This window comes from Syngnathus acus, chromosome 5 (genome assembly GCF_901709675.1).
Source record: "Syngnathus acus chromosome 5, fSynAcu1.2, whole genome shotgun sequence".
Taxonomy (NCBI): domain Eukaryota; kingdom Metazoa; phylum Chordata; class Actinopteri; order Syngnathiformes; family Syngnathidae; genus Syngnathus; species Syngnathus acus.
Window position 1 is genome coordinate 6454309 of NC_051091.1, and position 20275 is coordinate 6474583.

General features: G+C 42.3%; 1 protein-coding gene across 3 annotated transcripts in view; it reads right to left on the minus strand.

The window, feature by feature from the left end:
- Positions 1–20275, minus strand: part of prickle2b (prickle homolog 2b) — a 43755-nt gene that overhangs the window by 8917 nt on the left and 14563 nt on the right. Inside the window, exon 1 of one of the 3 annotated variants that reach the window (XM_037252001.1) lies at positions 19273–19507. The exons of 1 other annotated variant lie outside the window; for it this stretch is intronic. The gene's annotated coding sequence lies outside the window, so the exon portion shown is untranslated. Of the gene's footprint in view, positions 1–3767; positions 4207–19272; positions 19508–20275 lie in introns of those variants that run through there. One more of the 3 variants, XM_037252000.1, reaches the window with a different exon arrangement.

Sequence of the window (20275 nt, forward strand, 5' to 3'; positions counted from 1 at the left end):
GAACTCTGATCTAAAAGAGCGCTTCAAAAGGCAAAATAAAGCAGCAAATGTGAGGACAAAAGAACAAGTCAGCCCGCCTGACAGCATGGCAAGTGGTCAGCTGTTTCTATTTCTGCCTTGGGCTCAGTTTTGGGCCTATATACAAATATAGCCTTGAAGAACCTGAAGTCAAACATTTCACGCCGCATTCCTTCTTGGAGCACATACACCGGTGTCCTCCTGCCCCCCCCACTCCACCAAGTTTCTTCCAGAACTTCTGAATATATATTAAAAAAAATATAATTACAAATAGATGACTCAAGATCAACCCACTTAGCACAAATAACGTTACCTTTCTCGATACACGAATCGCCCACCGCTAAGCCCCGCCTCCGTGTGCAGATGTTTGATAAGCATCCTCCAATGTTTCACCTGGCAAACATCTCTTCACCACATGAATTCTGGCAGAGATCCTGTCAACCTCCCGAGGCACATCGAAAGCCCCGCCCCCCTGTCTGTCCTTGTGATTTACAACAGTCTTCACGCACATGCTGGGATTTCCCCTCCATGGAAACTTGATACCAGAGCTTCCTCTGCATATTCTGCATGATTTCAATTAGCAAAGATTTGGATAAGTCAAGCACATCCCTGACGCCTCATAAATGAATAAAGTGAAAATCAGGAAAGTGTGAAAAGTTTCCACTTTTAAATATGAATGAAAATATTTGCCCCCTGGGAAGATGTTAAAGCATACAACCCTGGGATTTATGGAGTGTAGATGACATTCACAGAGATTATGAATTTTCATCGCACTTCAAATCAGTGTGTTACACTTTGACTCACAATTCTCAGACCTTAAACTTGCCATTTGGAAGCCTTCATCCTCATTGATTGTTTACGCCAAGCATGACATAGAGGTGACACGGGGTCACTTGACACATGACCATTCATGAGAGGGAGTCATTGAAGAGACCGCCTGCTCTCCAAACAACCTGCACCTTTTCACAAAACACTCAAGTGACACTAGAAAGAGAGAACCCAAGTAGATGAAAACGGAAGTTCAGGAATGGCAAAGACAGCAACGACTGTGGCTTGGTGTTCCGTTTTAAAAAAACGTCTCACGAGGACTTTTAAAATGTGGGAGGGGTTGAGTCAGTAATCTCTGCGCCCATGTTGATTTTGGTTCAATTGCTAATAACTACCGGAAAACGGCTTATTCTCTGTTGAACTATTTAATGGATGTCAAAAAGATTAACACGCAGCTGTGCGGCCTTTTTCTGCCAGATGCGGAAGAAGGTCTGTCCTCTCCAAAACAATCTTATACTGTCTGTGTCGCGCCCACGTAGAAACGTAGTAAAACCTCAATAGGTTGGGATCTTTCTGTTTGACTCCACCAGGTTCATCTGGTGAGTGTGCAAGGATGCAAAAAAATAGGAAAATGCAAAACCAGGAGCATTCTTTGTGAAATCTATCCCCCAAAAAATGCACATTTAGTGCTCTACCTTGGAAAATAAGATTTGACCTATTTAACTCAAGTTTTCAAAACTGCCTGCTCCAGTTTTAATCGAGTCTTCTTTCACAATGAATCTCGAGTAACTCCCATAAACTGTTTTTTCCAGATCAGATGAAAATTGCAGATTCAACTGGCAGATTTGTGCTCAATGACAAGAGAAGAACAGAGAGAACATGACCTACATTCCCACCACAGCCACGGCTTTTCACTTCACTCCGCTTTTGTTTTTGCTATAAAACTTGTGAAAAGAAAAGCAAATCTTTCCCCTAACATCTTTATGTTAACATTTCTGTCCGAAGAGACGTCACTTGATTTTGTCACGGTTAAACATGACTGGAGGTGTTCCTGACAAAAGTCAGTCTAGACAACGACGACGTTTTCCATTAGCTGCCAATTAGTGCGAGCCAGATGCAGCGTGTTCCCGAAGCCAGTGATTACTCTACCATCTACCCGTCATAACTCACGACTGAGGGACAAAGTTCCGTCCTCTTATTAGTAGTCTAGCTCCGGGACAACAGTCTAAACAAGATAGTTTAGGATCCTCCGACTTCAAATCAAAACAACCAGCCTCAATTAGTATTTCAGATGTAGAGCTCATTAGACTAACAATCAAGAATGAGTGTCACATCATTTAGACACATTGTTGTAAACCGGTTCAGAAAAGAGGCATCGTGTGCTGAACTGGAGTTGAACCATGCCATTCAGTCGGACTCGGGTTGCAGTCAAGGCAGCTGCAGTCACCAAGAACGTCTAATAAAGTCACCACTGCTAACAACGTGACATTTAGGACAGAGCAACAACCTCAAGAGATAGTTCTTAAAGCCAAGCCAATCAAGGGGTTTTACTTCGTTGTAACATTATAAAACTAAATTTATGCTCCATGACACTAAGTAAAAGATGAAGACGCTGCTTTAAGCTGGACCATCCATTTAATCACGCACTCGCCTCTATTTTATGTCCAGATTTCACGTGCCCCCTTTGGACATACAGTTCTATGGTTGTTCCTTATATATTTGGAATCACGGGTTAATCATTTTACAACTGTAAAATTCATTCAGCCATCCATCCGCCAAAGCGCACGTTCAAACTATTCCAAAGTTGTAAAAACTGCAGTTGCATTAGAATTGAAGGACTCCATAATGCAGGCTCCTAAATTAACTAAATTGTTTATGATTTTCAAATTAGAGACCGGGAGACCGGTTGTTAGAGCCCCTTTTAGCAGACTGCAAATTCCATGTTAAAGTGGAAATTCAACTGTATAATGAAAACACAGCAGTTACAACATGCATGTGTATGGCTGCATTCTAATAACAGAAAGAATATTTTTATCCTGCAAAATTCATTCTCTCAGCATCGTAATGTCTCTTCACTCCAACTCCGATTCTTTTTTTTTTTTTAGTCACGGCTACAGATTACCATTGAGCCCAAACTCCATGACTTATTCATTGAGTGCCAACTCGCTCGATAAAGTGAGAACACTTGAGGTGGGAACAGAGGGAGTCACAGAAGCAGCTTCCAAGGAAACCTCACACCACAACAGGCTTCAGACTCCCTGCGAACTGCCTGCCAGAAACAGATGCATCAACCAGAAGCCACTGACTGTGGGGTCCAATATAGTAATGAAACACTTAGGAGGGAAATATCACGGAATATCCACTCCAGTCCGCAGTTGGAGGGGAAAATGCAATGACCAGGGTTGAAATGCAGCCTCTCTCTGCCTGTCAGTTGCAGGAATTTGGGGGCTGCAGCGAGCCACATCGTGCGACTCCAGCCAATACGTTCACGTGCACCTATTTAAATCCTAACAACTCATTTTATAGTTATTGGCATGCTATGTCATTTACATATATAACGAAAATAGCCAAATAAGATAAAATGGATGGAGACAATAAGCACATTGAATTTTAATCCGTTAGTGTTCTTGTTTACCCAGCAAGCATCTCCAGTCCATATGGCACAGAGGCTGCACAACAAAAGACGATGCGGCTGCAAGCGCACGGTGGCTTGACCAGCGCGCTCCAGGGGGAGGGGATGAAATTGGATGGGGTGGGGTGGGGTGAGAAGGGGGTTATTATAAACCAGTGAAAACACGTCTACTCTGGGAAAGCTGGAGCTTGGATGTTTTAGAACTAAGAAAATCCTTGACGCATGCAAAATCAATACAAGTCTCCAAAACTGTCAAGGAATAAAAACATGAATCCTGATGTGTTCAAGTCGGAGCGTCTTCCAAATTCTCCCTCCGCACATCTAAATTCAAACGCGAAAAAGTGCTTACCTTCTTACTAAGTGCGTCTGGGTGAAGCCAGAGTCCTGACCTCGGCACTGAATGCTTTCAAACACATCGGCCACATCGCACCAACTGGCTTTGCCACAACAGCCCCACTATCACCCGCTGCGTGGTGCCACTACATCCATCCACTGTGGAAAAAAAAAAAAAAAAAGTTTAGTCGGCCGTCTTCTGCAAACACATTCGAGATTCCTGCCAACGAAAACAGTGGAGGAGCCAACTTAGAGCGCGTCAAAAAGTCCCAATTTGCAGCGAGCAGCAAATCCAAAGAAGAGCAAAGATTCCCATTTGCAATTTCCACTTCTGGGGGAAAAAATGCAACTAAAATATCCTGCGTATGGTTTAACAGCGTCCGTGGTCCGAGAGACGATTCACGCAAAGCCTCCGTTCGTGGAAGCGCACCGCAGCCACTGGAGCGTCTCTGCTTAACAGCCCTTTAATCGGCAACCCAACTCAAGCTAAATAAAACGTCGCGGTTACTTCCTGTTTGCACCTTCACAATAAAAGTGTCAACTAGAACTTTTATTGTGAACATTTTCATTGTGGATATTTTTTTTACAGAATAAATGTTGACTTTTAAAATGTCTTTGATACTACTTTTAGAATTAAATTTTAATTTTGAGCATCAGGGTTCCAATTTCTGATCCAGTCTTTCTTATGAAGAATTGCAATTTCTCCTCATGCATGTCTTGGTTTTCTCCCACCTTCCAAAAAAACATGCTTGTTAAGTGAACTCTCTAAATTGGCCATAATTATTAATGTGAATTATTATCTTGTTTATTTGTGCCCTGCAAATGGCTGGTGACCAGCTCTCACCCCAAATCAACTGGGATAGGCTCCAGGTCACCTGCGACCCTATTGAGGACGAATGCAATAGGAAATAGCTCTATGGAAGGAGGATTTTTTTTTATTTTTTATGACGTTTTAGGCAATAGTAGCACATTTCCTGCAATGGTCTGGACGTTCTATAGTTAACTTGACACACATCCGCCCATTATACACGCTCGCGCACACGCACATTTTACTTTCCCTCCTGGCTAGTATCCCGGTGTGATGTCAGCAAGTCCATGTCCCAAACACTGGTGAAATTAGCGGCGTAAGCTCTGAAAAAAATTTGCATGCAAATCCAACTATTTTCCTGCATCAAGAGGCCCAAGGCAAAAGGAAAGAGTTTGAGTTGTAAGGGTAACCACAGGGTGCTTGACCTGCATGGGGGAATGAGGAGGCGAGTTTCTGTAAACAAAACAGCTGTTTAACATAAGAAACACATTTTAGCTGGAAAAAGGACAAAAGGCTTACCCACCAATGAAAATACAAATGTCAAACCAAAATCAGGGCTTGATGGTTTAGAAATGTATTTACATTAGCATGTTCGGTGCATCCTCACTAGATTTGCAAAATATGAATTAAGCAGCAAAATCCACCCAAGATTTCTGCTCTGGAATCCTCTCTGAGATACGGCTGGCAACACTCAACTATCCTCTTACCCTCACCTCATAATTGTGGCCCCTTTAAAAATACTACAACTTCAATTACAGTTTAGGCAAACCTCCAAGCCTTTCCACAGGCCCAAGGAGCTCAAAGCAGCAGTGTCATTTGCGTGAAGCAACCACAGAGCTTGCGGTCAGTCATTTTGCAAATGAGTAATTCCATTTTTCCCAAATAAACATTTAAAATTTTACAAAAAGAAGGAATAGAACAGTCTTGAGGGACTACAGATAGTATTGGCTGCAAAAGGACTCCTGGCGTATTTGAAGAGCCTCCTCTGCCTGGTCATTTTAGACAGCGTGCCAAATGGGGTTACTCCCTTCTGAAGCAAGGAAAATCATAATCGGCTCTATCAAAGTGCAAGATGTTCAACATCATAAATATGCTTGAACAAAAGAATGTAAGAAAGCTGTGTCTTATCCAACTGACATTACTCAAGTAAAAAACCCCAGACATATACGTATATAGTATATATATATATATATACACAATCTGAAAATCCCTTCTGATAAATCAGTAACTTTATCTTGATTTGAGACGACACCACCATTTCAACATTGGCTCCCTGACTTGAATATATTTTTGAAACACAAGTCTTTGCTTTCATGTGGCAAATGCTGATGGCTATCACCCGAGAATCAACATACAAGGCAGCTGGGGCTAACCCCAACAGCTGATAGCCAAGACATGTTGAGAGGGAGGAACGTCCTGTCCTCAGCTTTTCTTGCAATGCCAAGAAAGATTTCTCATGGAAAGTATTTTAGTATTTACATTTCTCCAAATCTCGTCCAGGTCTGGTTGCAATTTTGTTCTATCTGCTTCAGGGTAGTAGAAGCAGCCAAGACGTTTATGGCAACATAATGTTGTACCACCAAGCAAACTGGGTCACATTCGAAAGCGACCTGAACTGTCCAAAATAATTAAGGGCGGTGGAAGAATAGAAGTCCGAATAGTGAAATGATTCTCAGCTGAAGTGATTCCGTTTCTCCACCAAACACAGAACCGTAACGCTGAGGGAAAATGACCTTTCTGGGGGTTGGATGGCGTGGTTTTAGAAAAAAAACAGCTTAACTCTCCCATTGCCATAACTTATTAGTACTATGGTCCAACTTCTCTACACAGAAAGCAGATTTATTGAAGCAGCCGACCGCTCTCTCAATTTAAGCTCCTTTCGAACCATGTTCGAAGCAGATAAGTGACCATTATTCAACCCATGTTGAGCATTAACTGGATTAATTCTGCACGGCTAGAGGGATGAAATTATATTCATCAAAAGAGAAGGAAGTAACGAGGAAATGAGGAGGGCAATTGGAAGAAGTTAATGGAGTTGGCTAAAATACAAACCGGAGTCTTGCGACGGTGCCGAGGCCTGCACAAGTCATTAAGTCACGGTGGGAAAATATGAGGAAAAGGACATGTGAGAGAAAGAAAGAAGTAATCTGGACGGTTAGTTTCCAGCATTAGGAGCCAGTGCAAGGAGGTGACCTTGTGGCATGTTGACTCAAGGGGACTTGATCCATTTTGAGCCCTCAAGGCTCACTCACATGAAGGAAAAAAAACAGCCACGGAGCTTCCATCTCGGTACATCCATCGAAACATCTACCTCCTATGCAGACAGCTCCCTCCTGGGCGTCAAAGCTCAATTTCAAACGTGCTGTGCCCAACCACTGCTTCTGCCTTGTCACTGAATTTTTCAGAGTTCTACAGTTCCCTTGGAACCCCCCAAAAAACAACACGAGGTCACATTCTGTTTAGAAAAGGAAAATGGTTGGAACAATAAGTGAAAAAGTTATCTAAAATAAAATAAATTAAAAAAACATGAGGTGACTTTTTTTCCATCAGCATTATAAATGAATTACAACTCCCACACTTGTCCACCTTTTTATCTGACTCACTCCACTCAGTCAGCCTTCCTTGACATTTCTTACCTTCCCGTTGTGATCATGATGTGGTGTGGGTGGCAGATCTCTGTGAGTCACAACTTCTTTTCTTGCTTTTATATAAAATATAAGAACCATATAAAAAAAAAAGAAAAAAAAAATAACTGTTGAAGTCCAAGTGAATTTACACATACTGGTACATATTGACGAAGACATGTCAATAGCCCGATAGATTTAAAGATTTGTCATTAGCTTTTGATTTGATGACTGAACAAGTAAAAAGATATCAGCAGAACTTCCCAACATGCTTGGATTCAGTGAAATATTTTCCTTCTTTCCTTATTGTGTGATTACATTCCAAATTGAATGTCATGAAACAACATGGCGTAGATTGGTATTGTTTAAGGCAATAACGCAATCCCCGCTCGAGGCTATGATGGGTACCGTACAGAAACCTCCGTAAGGATTCAAAAACAGACACGTTTGGGCGGGATGTGATGTCATCTGGAAACATCGTCAAGAAAATTAATTAATAGTTACGTGACAATTTTATATATTTGGAAAGTGCAAATTGTCCAGATTCACTCAAACACCCCCTTTTCTCTTTAGACTGCTTGAGAATGAGTCGTCGTTTGCCACGTCATTTACCAATGCCCTAGCCCCAACCTCGGTTGTCATGGTAACGAAAGCCGGGGCCCAAAGTAACTGACCGTGTCGCGGTTTATTCGCCTTACTTCAGTACAGGCATTGTGTGTTCGGTTCCGGTGTTCTCAGTCTCTGTTGTTTGTCTTCGTGGGTGCCAAAGTCAGTTGGGCTCGGCTCCTTTTTAAATTTAACTAATGGGAACCATTATTTTTAATACATGGAGGAGTTTAGTTTCTTGTTTTGACTGTAAATAAATTCAGTGATTAAATAAACAAATAGAGCTTACTTTTGACCGGCAGTCAGTCACATCACTCCATGCCATCATGCAACGGTCAGGTTAAAGCTTTGCCTTCCGATCCCTAACCTCCACGGACCCTGTGAAGACCCCTGGAGGTGAGGGCTGGACTGGCTCTAGCGAGAAAATTGCTTGTTTCCAGTCACGCTGTTTGGATAAACAGCATTAGCAGACAGAGATCAGCACCATAACTGATTCGATGGAATTGCTTCAGGATGGATGACTCATCCAATACTTGTCAGACAGTGATGAACAGAAAAATGAAGTGTCAGGTGCTAAGTGTCAAAATGATTCCATGTTGAACAAAATGCACTCCAACATTTTGTCTAACAGTAACTCACTCTTTGAATGTGAGCCTTCTTATGGAAGTGCAATCCATCTCCAACAACGTTACAGTCGCTTCTCAAAAGTTGCCTTTTTAAGGCATGGCCCATTAGGAGGCACTGAAAGAGAGCAAGACGGGAGAAAGTAAATCACCTAAGCCCATTGCTGTTTACAGACCCGGCTGGCTGGCTTGCTTGGACTGCTGTTTATTTGAACTGCGAACCTCCGTGTGCGGTGTGTGTGAAAGGAAAAGTGTGTCCAAAACAGAGAAAGAGAGAGTGTGTGTATTGCAGAGCAGAGAGAGAGCGAGCGAGAGTCTACACAAAACCCAGTGTCTGGGCCTCCAGTTTCTTTCGCACAGCGAATTCATTTGCCCTGCGGGCTCCCGGCGCTCCTCCGGTTCTCCGAACCACAAACGGTCCTCTGTGTGGGCCAGTCAAGGCTGCACAACTCAAAAACAGCCTCCTCACACCCGCCGTGGCTCTCCAGACACAATAACGTCCTTCTGCTGACCCTCACATGACATCACACCCTTATTCATCCAAACAATAAGGTTGAACTGGAATCGGCAAAGCCAAGCGCAGACATGTGCAAGAATGCATGCGACTGAATTTGTGTCAATAGTTACAAAACCAAACCAACGCTGAGGTGAGGACACATACTGAGGAGATAAACACACTCTTATGCGAATCCTAATCTACTGTTCATGCACAGAGCGGGTATGTGGGGAAAAAAAGCTGTTGAGTATTGCTTGTTAAATTCCGTTTCCAGGTTTATTAGCACGAAATGGGTTTTAGTAGAAAGTAGGTGAGGATAAGGAATTTACTAATTCATGGAATTTAAGAAGCCACTTGGATACAATTGTTACAAAACTGATTTGACAACATTGAAAATGAAAGCCGGTTTAATTTTCCTTATTTATAGCGAGCTTGTTAGTGAAAAATGGACCATGTGACCACAGTGGTGCTTTCAGGTGGAGTTGAAGGATATTCAATAAATGCTCAAAAGGCTTTCATGGCTCAAGTTCTATGTTTTCCATTCACGGGGGCGATTTAAACCTTCAACAGCCACAAGTCTGAATCCAGTATGAAAAAGAAAGAAACAGCATTAACCTAGTTTGATGGAAAGATACCATGTTGACACATGCCAGCTCAAAAATGTCCAGTATTTTTAAATGACAAGGCATTTTTTCTGTCACTGACTTTTAAGACTCAGCACCGATTATTATTTTAGCTAAGCTTCGCCTTTCTAGCTGAACTCTGTGTATGTTTTGCGGCTAGCGGCTGCACTTAACTACAGACTTTTGAGTCGTATAGAAACACCCAGAAACAGTGCAAACAAACAATGATGCAAGTGTGCACGTGTGCCAAGAGCTCAGATGGACACAGGCGTGCAAAGTTAAAACGATGCCAGTGTCTTTTTCAAAGACTTCTGTTCTCGGAAAACCCGTCAGCTACGGGTAACGTAACACAGAGTGACGCACTAATCTGTAAAAATGCACTCCTGATAGCCGCCATGTCTAATCTCATCATATGCACCGCAGCCCGAGTATGTGTGGTGCTTGTTCTGGTGAGCAAAGTAAACTCTCCACAGGACGGCCTATGTGCTCGTGTGTTTTCATCACGAGACGTAAGGTTGATGGGAGAGTGACGGTCAGACTGCTATTGCCTCTATTCAACCCACCAGAGAGAGCGAGAGGGGGGAGACGCCCTATAAACTGATCATAAAAGTCACAGAGAACTGGCAAGGTAAGGAAAGATAAAAAGGGCGGGTGAAAATCAGGCCTTTTGAGACAAAACATGATATGCAAACAATGAGGAAGAAACATGTGAAACATCAAGTGAAGTCTTCCAAACCACATTTGTATAATCTTTCAAATTCATTTTATGCATATATGCACTTGTCTTACAATACATTTTTATACTATGTGTATAATATGTTTAATAATAAATGACATTTTTTGCCCAATAGTCATGCTAACTGAAAACTAGCTCGCAACAACAGCACATTTATATGAAGGCATCAAAGCTACATCTTTTACATACACATTGATTCTTTATTGATTTGTCTTACTTTGCATTTCGCAGATGTGATAGTTTGCCCCTACCTGTCAATCTGAATCCCCCAAAGACCAAGTATGCGACCCTGAGTTCAGTGAGATTTAACATCAAGAGGCTCTATTGATTTCACATGAAAATCAATTGATCCTTATAGAGAGAGACTCGACCTAAACAATATTTGATCAATGCCAATCGGCAAGGCTCAGAAAACCAAGCCCCAAGCAAACAAATGACAAAATTAAGTTAATGTCTAAAATTTCCCTGGGGATATATGAATAAATTGATATACAGTATTTAAAAACATTTTCTGATGACACAGCACACACATTTCAGGGTGTAGACAGTACAGGCCGCAACATTTGAATCCTTCGCATCTGGGATGCATTTTAGCAGCCATGTGCAATGTATTACATTTTTTTTTGTCGAAGAAGTCAAGCTCAAGTCTGTAATCTGTTGATGGGAGTTGATACAGACTATCCATTTTCTGGTCTGTTGTTGCGTCAGTGTCATAAGTTTGAAGAGGAGCAGACAAAGACCAAACTGACATGTTATTCAATTTATGTGCTGCAGATAGATTGAAATAAATAAATAAATAAATAACTATTTGAAAAAAAATTAAATAAATTATAAGAAAAAATAAATAAATAAAATAAAGTGAGAAGCTAATGGTTTATACATTAACAAGTAATCCAGCAAGGTCATTGCAGCTCTCATGAGTAGCATGCATTATGCTGCTTAATTCCTCAGCGGTAATTGACTTTTTTTTAGAGCAGAGGGGTGAAATTCGGCACTCTCTTGATCGTCAGGGTGAGTAAACTTTAGAGATCCTGTGTCGACTGAGGACTGATCACCATCTAGCGGAATCCTGCTTAACTTGATAACAATGTAAAGTAAATTGAATAAAAATGTTCACTCATTACATATTGTTTTATCCTTATAACACCATTCAGTAGCACATATAATGAGTAGCATGACTCCAAAGCTGCCAGCATCAAACACTGAGCCATGACTAGAGTTATAAATCCTAAAAGGCAAACACAAAGTATAACGAGAATTTATGAAATAGCACTAAAAGAAGCCCTCCCAAACGGCAGTAGCAGTCTGCTCGTGACTCATAACGATGCCAAATGGCTTTCTGTGCAGAGCGCTAACCATGCGGGCAGTGGTGGTGAGGCTACTGGCCAAACAGCCACTTGTTAGGTCTGTGGGATTCGACCGCCACATGTCTGCCTGGACTCACACGCAGCTCCACCTTGGTCTACACTTCCGCTAAACCTCAGAGGTTTTGTGAAATGACCAGCCCTGTATGTAGTCATCCCCGCCCCCTCCCATTCAACAAAAAGAAAAAATAGTAATGGGTTGGTCATTTGAAAGTTTTGTGCCAGTATGTCATATTATAAAATAATATTTTCAACTTGACTTTTTTTTTTCTCTCAAAATTTCTACCGACTTAATGAGTTGCAGCAGCCCTTTAGGTAACACAGGCTAGTAAAAGTTTTGTGTCTGGAGAAGGACGAACTATGTATGTGTGTGTGTGTATGTGTATGTGTGTGTGTTAACGTGCCTCCATGGATTCTGAACTATATTACATTCAATTAATGAATTGCCTGAATCTGTTTCCTATCATGACATATGCATGCTTGTGGGTGGGGGTCGTCCACCGCATGTAGCGTTGCGCAGGGCTGCGGTTTACTGCCATGACATCAGATGGAGCACTATTTTAAGGAGAGGCCCAAACAATCTCCCAGGATGCACTTGAGCACACAGACAACCGCGCAGTAAACACACAGACGGCATCCAGGAAGTCAAGTCTGTGTGAATGGGATGTTGTGTGTGAGTGCATAAAGATAGAGAAAGTCCGCAACAATTTGGAGGTCATTGTCCAGCTTCAAAGGACGTGCCGCCGCCGCCACCCCACCCCCATCACACGCCACGCACCCACACAAAGTTTTACGATAGAGATACCAACAGGCACCAGCTTGGATGGAATGATGGATGGAGGGGCAGAAGGGGGCTGGGCAAAGAAAGTGCTCGAGAGGAGAAAGCCAAACTTTCTCTCTAGCTAACATTGACCCAGTGCAAACAGAGGAGCCTTTCTGACTTGGAGGTGGCGGGGGGGGGGCGCTTTGGGGGTTGGCACTAGTGACCACTTTTACACCTAAATGTCACCAGCATTGGTGTTGGTGGATATGTTGGAGGTTAACAGATAAAAGTGAGAAAGGTGGAAGGACAAGCAGAATGGAGGGAACGTATGAAGACATAACATTTCCCATTTGATTTAAAAGGCCGGACAGTGGGCGGAAAAAGATAAGCGCCATGGCCAGCGACTGGAATTACAGAATCTAATCTAAATACTGTGGGAACATTCAGTGGTAGTGTGAAAATCTGGGACTTTCCACACAGGGAGTCACAAGTATTTATATGTCCATATAAATGCAGAACTTGATCCCAAGTTTATAAAAAAATCTGGCATTCGACTGACACTGTCAGAGGAAATAATGATTTAACAATGTCTATTAATGTGCTGCAGTTTAAGCAACATGTGCATTAGAAAGTGATTTATCTTTAAGTATTCTTAATCATTATGTGCAGGTAAACCTAATGTGGCCGGTAAATGTTTATTTACATGCTAAATTCCAGCACACCTTCATCATCTGCAGCATGATTTTATTTTTTATTTCCTTTCATTTGTCAGTTTTTTTTCCCAGCAATGAAAACACACAGTACAGAGCAACATGATGACCTGTGTGTGTGTGTGTGTGTGTGTTTGAGAGACGGCTCTATTTGCCCCGTCTCAACAAGGTCTGCGCTAAGCATTTATGAGCTAATTATGGTCTGAGCAGGACTGGAGAGCTGGTGATAAGCCCTGTCTTAGGCCCACTCATTAATGTTACATGCTCTGCTGGGGTTACACACGCTTACACGCACACAGAGACACACACGCACACAGAGTCAAGTCTGTCCTCCAAAACAACAGCAACAGCACTACTCATAATTAGGAAGCCTTCCAGACCGATATCGCTGATTTATGAGACGGGGAATTCTTATTAGCTGAGAAAAACAGACAGAAAAAGAAAGCGCTGCATTGTGTGACCTTGCTGAAACTCACATGAATGATTAAAAATAATTATCTGACAGATTTCCATCATGGCTGGTAGATTCAACAGTTATCTTGGCTCTTCAGAAATCATCCGAACTACTATCAGAGTGTAAATGATGAAAATTTTTTTTCTAAAACTCTAGAAGAGGCTGATATATGGCAGGGAAAAGCAGTGTTTGTAAAAATAGAGATGTCAGAGAGCAGTACGTAGGCTGCAGTGCCGGAAAGACAACTTGTTTGGAACTAAACCAACCCCTGCAAGACGTGTGAAGCCAAAGTACACACTACACAACACCTCCACTGAAACCAACGCACAGTGCAACCGTGTTTGTAGGCCCAAAACTGAGATGCTTCAGCCCAAACGCTGTTGCCGGGTCATGTGAGCACAACCAAGACAAAATAACTTTTATATCACTCGGGAATTGTTTCAGTCTTTCTATCAAGCGGTAGTAGTATTAGCCTTTAGCCGAAAGTCGTTTGTCTGAAATAAAATGCAAAGTTGGCTACGTTTGCTTTTACACATTCAGCTCCATCAGCAGGTGCCAAGAATCGTTACACGTGATGGAGAAGCAACATTAAGTTCACAGCGGGTGAAATGCAACATACTTCAAAATAAGACAGGTACTTAAAAAAAATAAACCGTTTGGCTCTTGTGCAAACACACACAAGCAGGACTGTCAGCGATTCGCTTCGGTGTTTGTCGGAGACTTTTCAGCTGTTTACATATTTACAAAGCTTAGTTTTCCTCGAGCTATGCATAGCCTAACCTCTTCCCAGAAGACTTGAAGCCGTTCAGCAATCGCTGTGCACACGAGAAGAACTTTCTGTGCTTAATTTATTCACAGTATGAACAATCCTTCAGTTCTGTCCGAACCAACTCACAATTGTGTATTTATGTATGAATAGAAGGCATGACAAAGCTATGATTACTAAATCATAGCTGGGACTTAAATGAGATCTCACAGAGTCGTGTGATGAAAACAAACTTCTTGTGTGATGCTTGCCGATGTCAATGGGGAGAAAGAAAATCTGAGCTATCATCTCCCAAGTTTTCCTCAAATATAAGGCTACAAATAATCTTATGCTGCATGATAATGACAGTAGAACATTATTGTCACGGGCAAGGTTGAATTGAGTGAAATTATAGACAAGGGCAGATTTGACACATCCACGCCAATTATAAGGCCAATTTGGGACCTAATTAGGAGGTGACGTTTTTAGACATAACCTCCAACAGCCGGCACGGCACGCCTTACACTTGGTGACAGTTACTTAAACAGTTGTGGCCTTTAATTCCTACCTGGCCATGTGTCCCCACACAAATCTAGTCGTGAATGACACAGCATCCGGTGGAATGGTTTGGCTACACTACACATGGGTAGTCAAATCCGGTCATTGGCGTGCACAAGGCCACAATCTCAGAAATCAAGTTTTTGGTTTCAAACAAAGTGGAATCGCATTTGAAATGTGAGAGTTTGTCAATATCAAGACAAATGACTTCAAAAATCCACATGGCATGTTTTAGATGGTGGAAAGCCACAATTTAAACCTTTTTTTTTGTTTTTCAAGCTGTTGAATGTCAGTGCTCTCGATCGTCCATGTAAGACACAAGAAACTTCAAATTGTTTGTGATTTCACACAGATGTTGGTGCATCACTAACAATAGTGTTTGGATTTTTCATAAGAGTTGCGGTTTGGCCTCATCAGCCTTGGCGAAAGACTCGACCGGCCAGATGTCTGCACTTTAAAAGACTGAGTCACAAGTTGCTTGGGAGATTGCTGGCTGGCAGGTCACTCACAAACAAACAGTAAATAAAAAATGAAAATCGCAAATGTCTTGGTGAGTTTCTCAATCATGTTGACCCCACTAAAAGTTAAGCACTGAGCTCATGGACGTGCTTTCTGACTGGATGCTCGCAACACAACAGCCCCCATTTGCAGCGAACAATTGTCTTCTATCCAAACTGAAGACGTATTGTTCCAAAGTGTCAAGCTGACACTCGACTCAGCTGGTGACAGCGGCGAAAAGCACGCGATACCGCGACATGTTTACTGCAGTCGAAAAAAATCTATCGTCTGACATAACTATTGCCACATGACTAGTTTGTGTGGCGAACCACATTGTCTCGCCTGTCTCACACACAAGTAGAGATTAAACTCCAAATCACACTTTTCTTTCACCGATGCAATATGCTTAGGTGACAGGGGTGTTAAACTCATTTTTATCGCGGGCCGCATCATAGTCATTGTTTCCTTCGGAGAGCCATTATGACTGTCGGCGTCTTCTATATACAGAATAGGCTACACAACAAACTGATGAATAACTAGTTTTGGAATCAGAGATGAGTGAAAACTGTTCAAATATTTATAAAATAAAGGATGAATGGTAATAGAAACTGGAGAAAAGACAATTTGTAATTTTAGTATTGACACATGAAGTTGATGCACAATTTGTCTTTGCGGGTTAGATAAAATGATGTGGCGGGCCGTATCTGGACCCCCGGGCCTTGTGTTTGACACCAATAGCTCAGGAGATTTTATGCTAATGTTTACAGGCCATGCTCCTCACAAGCTCCTTGAACATCAAATGCATTCTAAACAAACAAGAAACGGAGATACAAACAAGTCTAATTTCTTTGTTGTCATCATCGAAAATGTTGAAGCTAGCCAACAAAGTCAGCTTCCATACTGACATTTTCTACAAGTCAACCTGACAATAATGGCAGACAGAGATGAAAACAATAAAACTTGGTGGTTGAGAAGCCACCCTCACTCTGCCTGAATAACCAAACCCCATAAGGATAACCAAATGAGACCCATAAAAAAAAAAGGGACAGAAACCCACAAAACAAAATTACCACCCCTTCTTTTCACTTCATAATTACCCACAATCAGGACTCTAATGAGTTGTGTGGGAAATGCAACTTCCGCCACTTACAATGGACCCAAAAATAGTCGCACAGGCGTCAGATTTGCATAAAACAAAGCCCCCCCCACCCCCAAAAAAAACATTTTCCACAGAGGCGTCTGATCAAACATGATGGAAAACATGGGAGGTGGGGAAGCAAATCAAATGAGCTTTTCCACTAATGCTACGGCTCAGCTGCACACTCGTTTCCTGATTAACCCTCACCGGAGAGCTAAGGCCGCTCCACCTCACATGAATCTCCAATCCATCTCCTCGTGCGTAATGAATGCTCGGGCATTCGGCCGCACTCAGACAAATGAACGCAACGTCAAACGATGGTGAAAGCAGATAGGTGAAAGCAACATCTGGAGCTTTTCTTTCATCATTGACAAACCGTCGTGGGAGAGAAAAGCTAAATGTAAGCCTGAACATATTTTTGTGAGCGTTATCGAAAACTGAAATGGTTCCGGGGTGATGCTTTTGAATATGCAGCCCAGGCCACGGCTAATTTCCTCCCAGGCGGAAACGCTCAACCAGACGAGAGGATAGCGAGGCTTGTAGCACTTTGTCAAGACACCTGCGCTCTAAATAGCTTTTTAAAAAGTCAAGGTTGTTTGGCAAAGTGCCACTTTTACAAAATTCCAATATGTTTTTTTTTAATCTCTGTACTTCGGCTGGGAAAGGAAATGGACAGGATAAATTGCGGTTGGCAAAGAAGGAGAAGGAGACTCTTGTCTGTCTTATCTGACAAAATATTTGACATAAGAATCTGGTAGCAAAAAGCATGACCTTCACAGATTATTTCTCTTCCGCATTTTCCTCATTTTGCCAATCTCTCAAGGATTGCTGCAATCCAGCATGGTCTATTTTTCCCTCTCTGACCTTTTTGCTTTCTCCCGATTCAATGGCTTCAATCCTCTTATTCCCAGACCACTCCATATCTGTCTTCCTGCCTCTCCATCTTCTCTCCTCACACTCCTCACTAATCACTCCCATCGCTCTCTTGTGAAGAGGGGGGGAAGTAAGCTCTCATGTTTGACGGACAGGCCCCGAGTGCAGACGTCTCCCGCGGCCACTTATGGCCAAGATAGGCAACATCTGAGTGGCAACCTACTTTTACGAGAGGCACTTTTCGCTGCGGGTAGTCTCTGGAGCTCTATCTTGGTGTTACATAGAATGCAGATGTGTGAGGACCTCAACACCAAGTCCCACTTTACAAATGTATTTGCTATATCGTTCATTATTTTCCTTAAAAACATATTCAAGATAATAAATAAAAAACAAGTTTTGAGGTTTAGATGACATGGACAAGACATACTTCAGTCCAGTCTGGCCTTTTTTAGTGATGAAACATCTTTTGGATTCAGATCAATAGTAATCAATGCAGGTCAAAGTTTATATCCAACTGTGATCCAGCTTTTTTTGGCGTTGCCGGTCGACTGCAGGCAGGATCTTTGGCAGCGGGAATTAGTACGTTGGGTGAGTGGATGAGAAGGCCACTCACCAAATCAATTGCCACACTCACAGCCTGAGGAGCAACTAAAGATCCACTTGCATTCATCATCAATCCCTCCCTCGGCTTTTTTCTCCCCCTCTCGGCCTGACATCAAACACTTTCGACTTGAGGGGGAGCTCAGCAGAATTTAGTCTCTTTTCCCTGGAGGGATATGCAAGAGTGGGAGGTTTGTCCCGAGGCCTGTGAGGAAGTACTAATCGGATGACATGGCAGTTTTTCCCAACAACTGTCGACAAAACCTTTTGTCGAGTAATTCGACTTGTGATTTGATTTTCCAGCGCTCGTAAAAGCACTCTTTGGATCCAAGTAACACATTGAGGCTGTGTAAATCAGTCAGTGCAGAGGCCATTCATTGCAGCCGCCGTGGGTGAGCTTGCAGGCAGCCCAGGTGGGAGGCACCGGCGCAGGCACAGGAACAAGATGGACATGCTGTGGACTAAACCCACCACCCGGCCCGGCCCGTTCCTCAATCATCTTTTACCAGCTTCTCACACAAGGGTGCCATCAACAAAGCTGGCAACATGTCTGTGTGGAATGCACTATAGCAATTTAAAGACATGCCGTCAACAAAGACTGCTGAGCCAGCGCTGGATCTCGCACATGTAAACTGCTCCTAAACTTAGTACATCTGACATGACTCACCTATAGTTGCTTTCACATTGAGATAAAAGTTGACATATGCAAGCATGGGTTGATCCACGCGGCAGCTAGTTATGATTGCAACATGCCAACCTAAATAATAGTTTGGATGGCGCCTAATATAATGAGGTTCAAAATAACAAAATCATAAAAAAATGTGTGCTGTCAGTCTCCTTTCACTCTTATCCTTAGTTGGAAGACGTTTATGCATATTTCTCCTTCATTCCGTTTTTCATCCCTGAAACAACTCACACCAAAATATTTCCATTTGCAGCCAACCAAAGCAGCAGAGAGCTAACCAATGCACACGCTTACCAAGTTGTCACTTCTCTGTAATTTACTGAGAAAATAAAGAATATCCGAGACACCGTTTGTTGTCAGAATTTAAAAAAATGAAACATTCCTTAAGAGCATATTTTCAAGACATATGGACATAGTCCTAATGAAAAGCAATCAATCACCAAAGCAATTATCTATCCAAGGTGAAGGTGCCAAAATGCTGCTTTTATACCTCCCAGGGGATAAATCTTGGCTCCCAGCCAACGACAACTCCTCACCAATCATGATCTTCGGCAGCCAGCGAGCACAAATCAGCAGTGAAACGAAAAGGATGAAAATGTTCAAAAAAAGTTACTCACCACTTCTCGCTTCCCCCCCTGACTGTGCGAGGAATGAGGAGGACAAGAGAGGGCAGAGAGCGCAGCAGCGCTGCGGCAGCCTCAAGCAAACACTTTCAACGGCTTTCCCTAATTGAAAAAGTCTGTTTCCATGTCTCCAAACAGTGAGAATAAGAGAGCAGAGGGAAAAGAAACCATTGCCATGAGCTGAGGTGAAGAGGAGAGGAGCAAACCCGCAGCGGAGAGCAAGAGCACGTCAGGATCCAAAAGACGTGACAAGAGTTTTGTAACAGATGAATGCGACCACCAAGTTGGTTGCCGAGAGGGCAAACAGCCCACAACGTGGACCCCTCCCACAGCCGGCCGAGTGGAGTCAGCACTTTTGCAGTCAAGCCCGTTGGCCTTTCATGCATTGAGCCCATTAAAAAAAGAGTCTTGGCTAGTTTCTCTGCATGCAGAGTATGCAAAACGTTATTTACAGTCAGCAAGATTTCCACAAATCTTAATACTTGTTTTAGTGCAAACACAAAGTGTGACAAAGGCAAGCTTAAATTTGCTTTATTTTGCTGGACTAGCTGTGTTACAGAAATGGCATCTGTCATGTAAATAATTGTAATTTTTTATTTCAATTTAATTTATGTAATTTTTGTATTTATTATTTTAATTTCAATTGTCAGGTGTAAGCAAACATCAGCTACAAAAATATTAAAACCTACATCTTGAGGCAATACTAACATGTTAGCTGTAAACTTTGGTTTTCCCAAAACGCAAGTGTATGACTAACACGGTTCTGACTTGATCCATAATCACAGTGTGCATGTGTGTGTGTGTATAACAGCAACAGATCTCCAACGTTGCGGACAAGACAACAGAAAAAGCGGTTGCGGTTGCAGAGGGAGCTTTAACCATAATTACCTAATGTGATCTTTTTTCAAATTTAGAAGAACCACATGAATGCCTATAGTTTTTGACATGCAGTGACATGACTCATGCAGTGTTGTGTGTTTTCCGCACTGCAACTCAG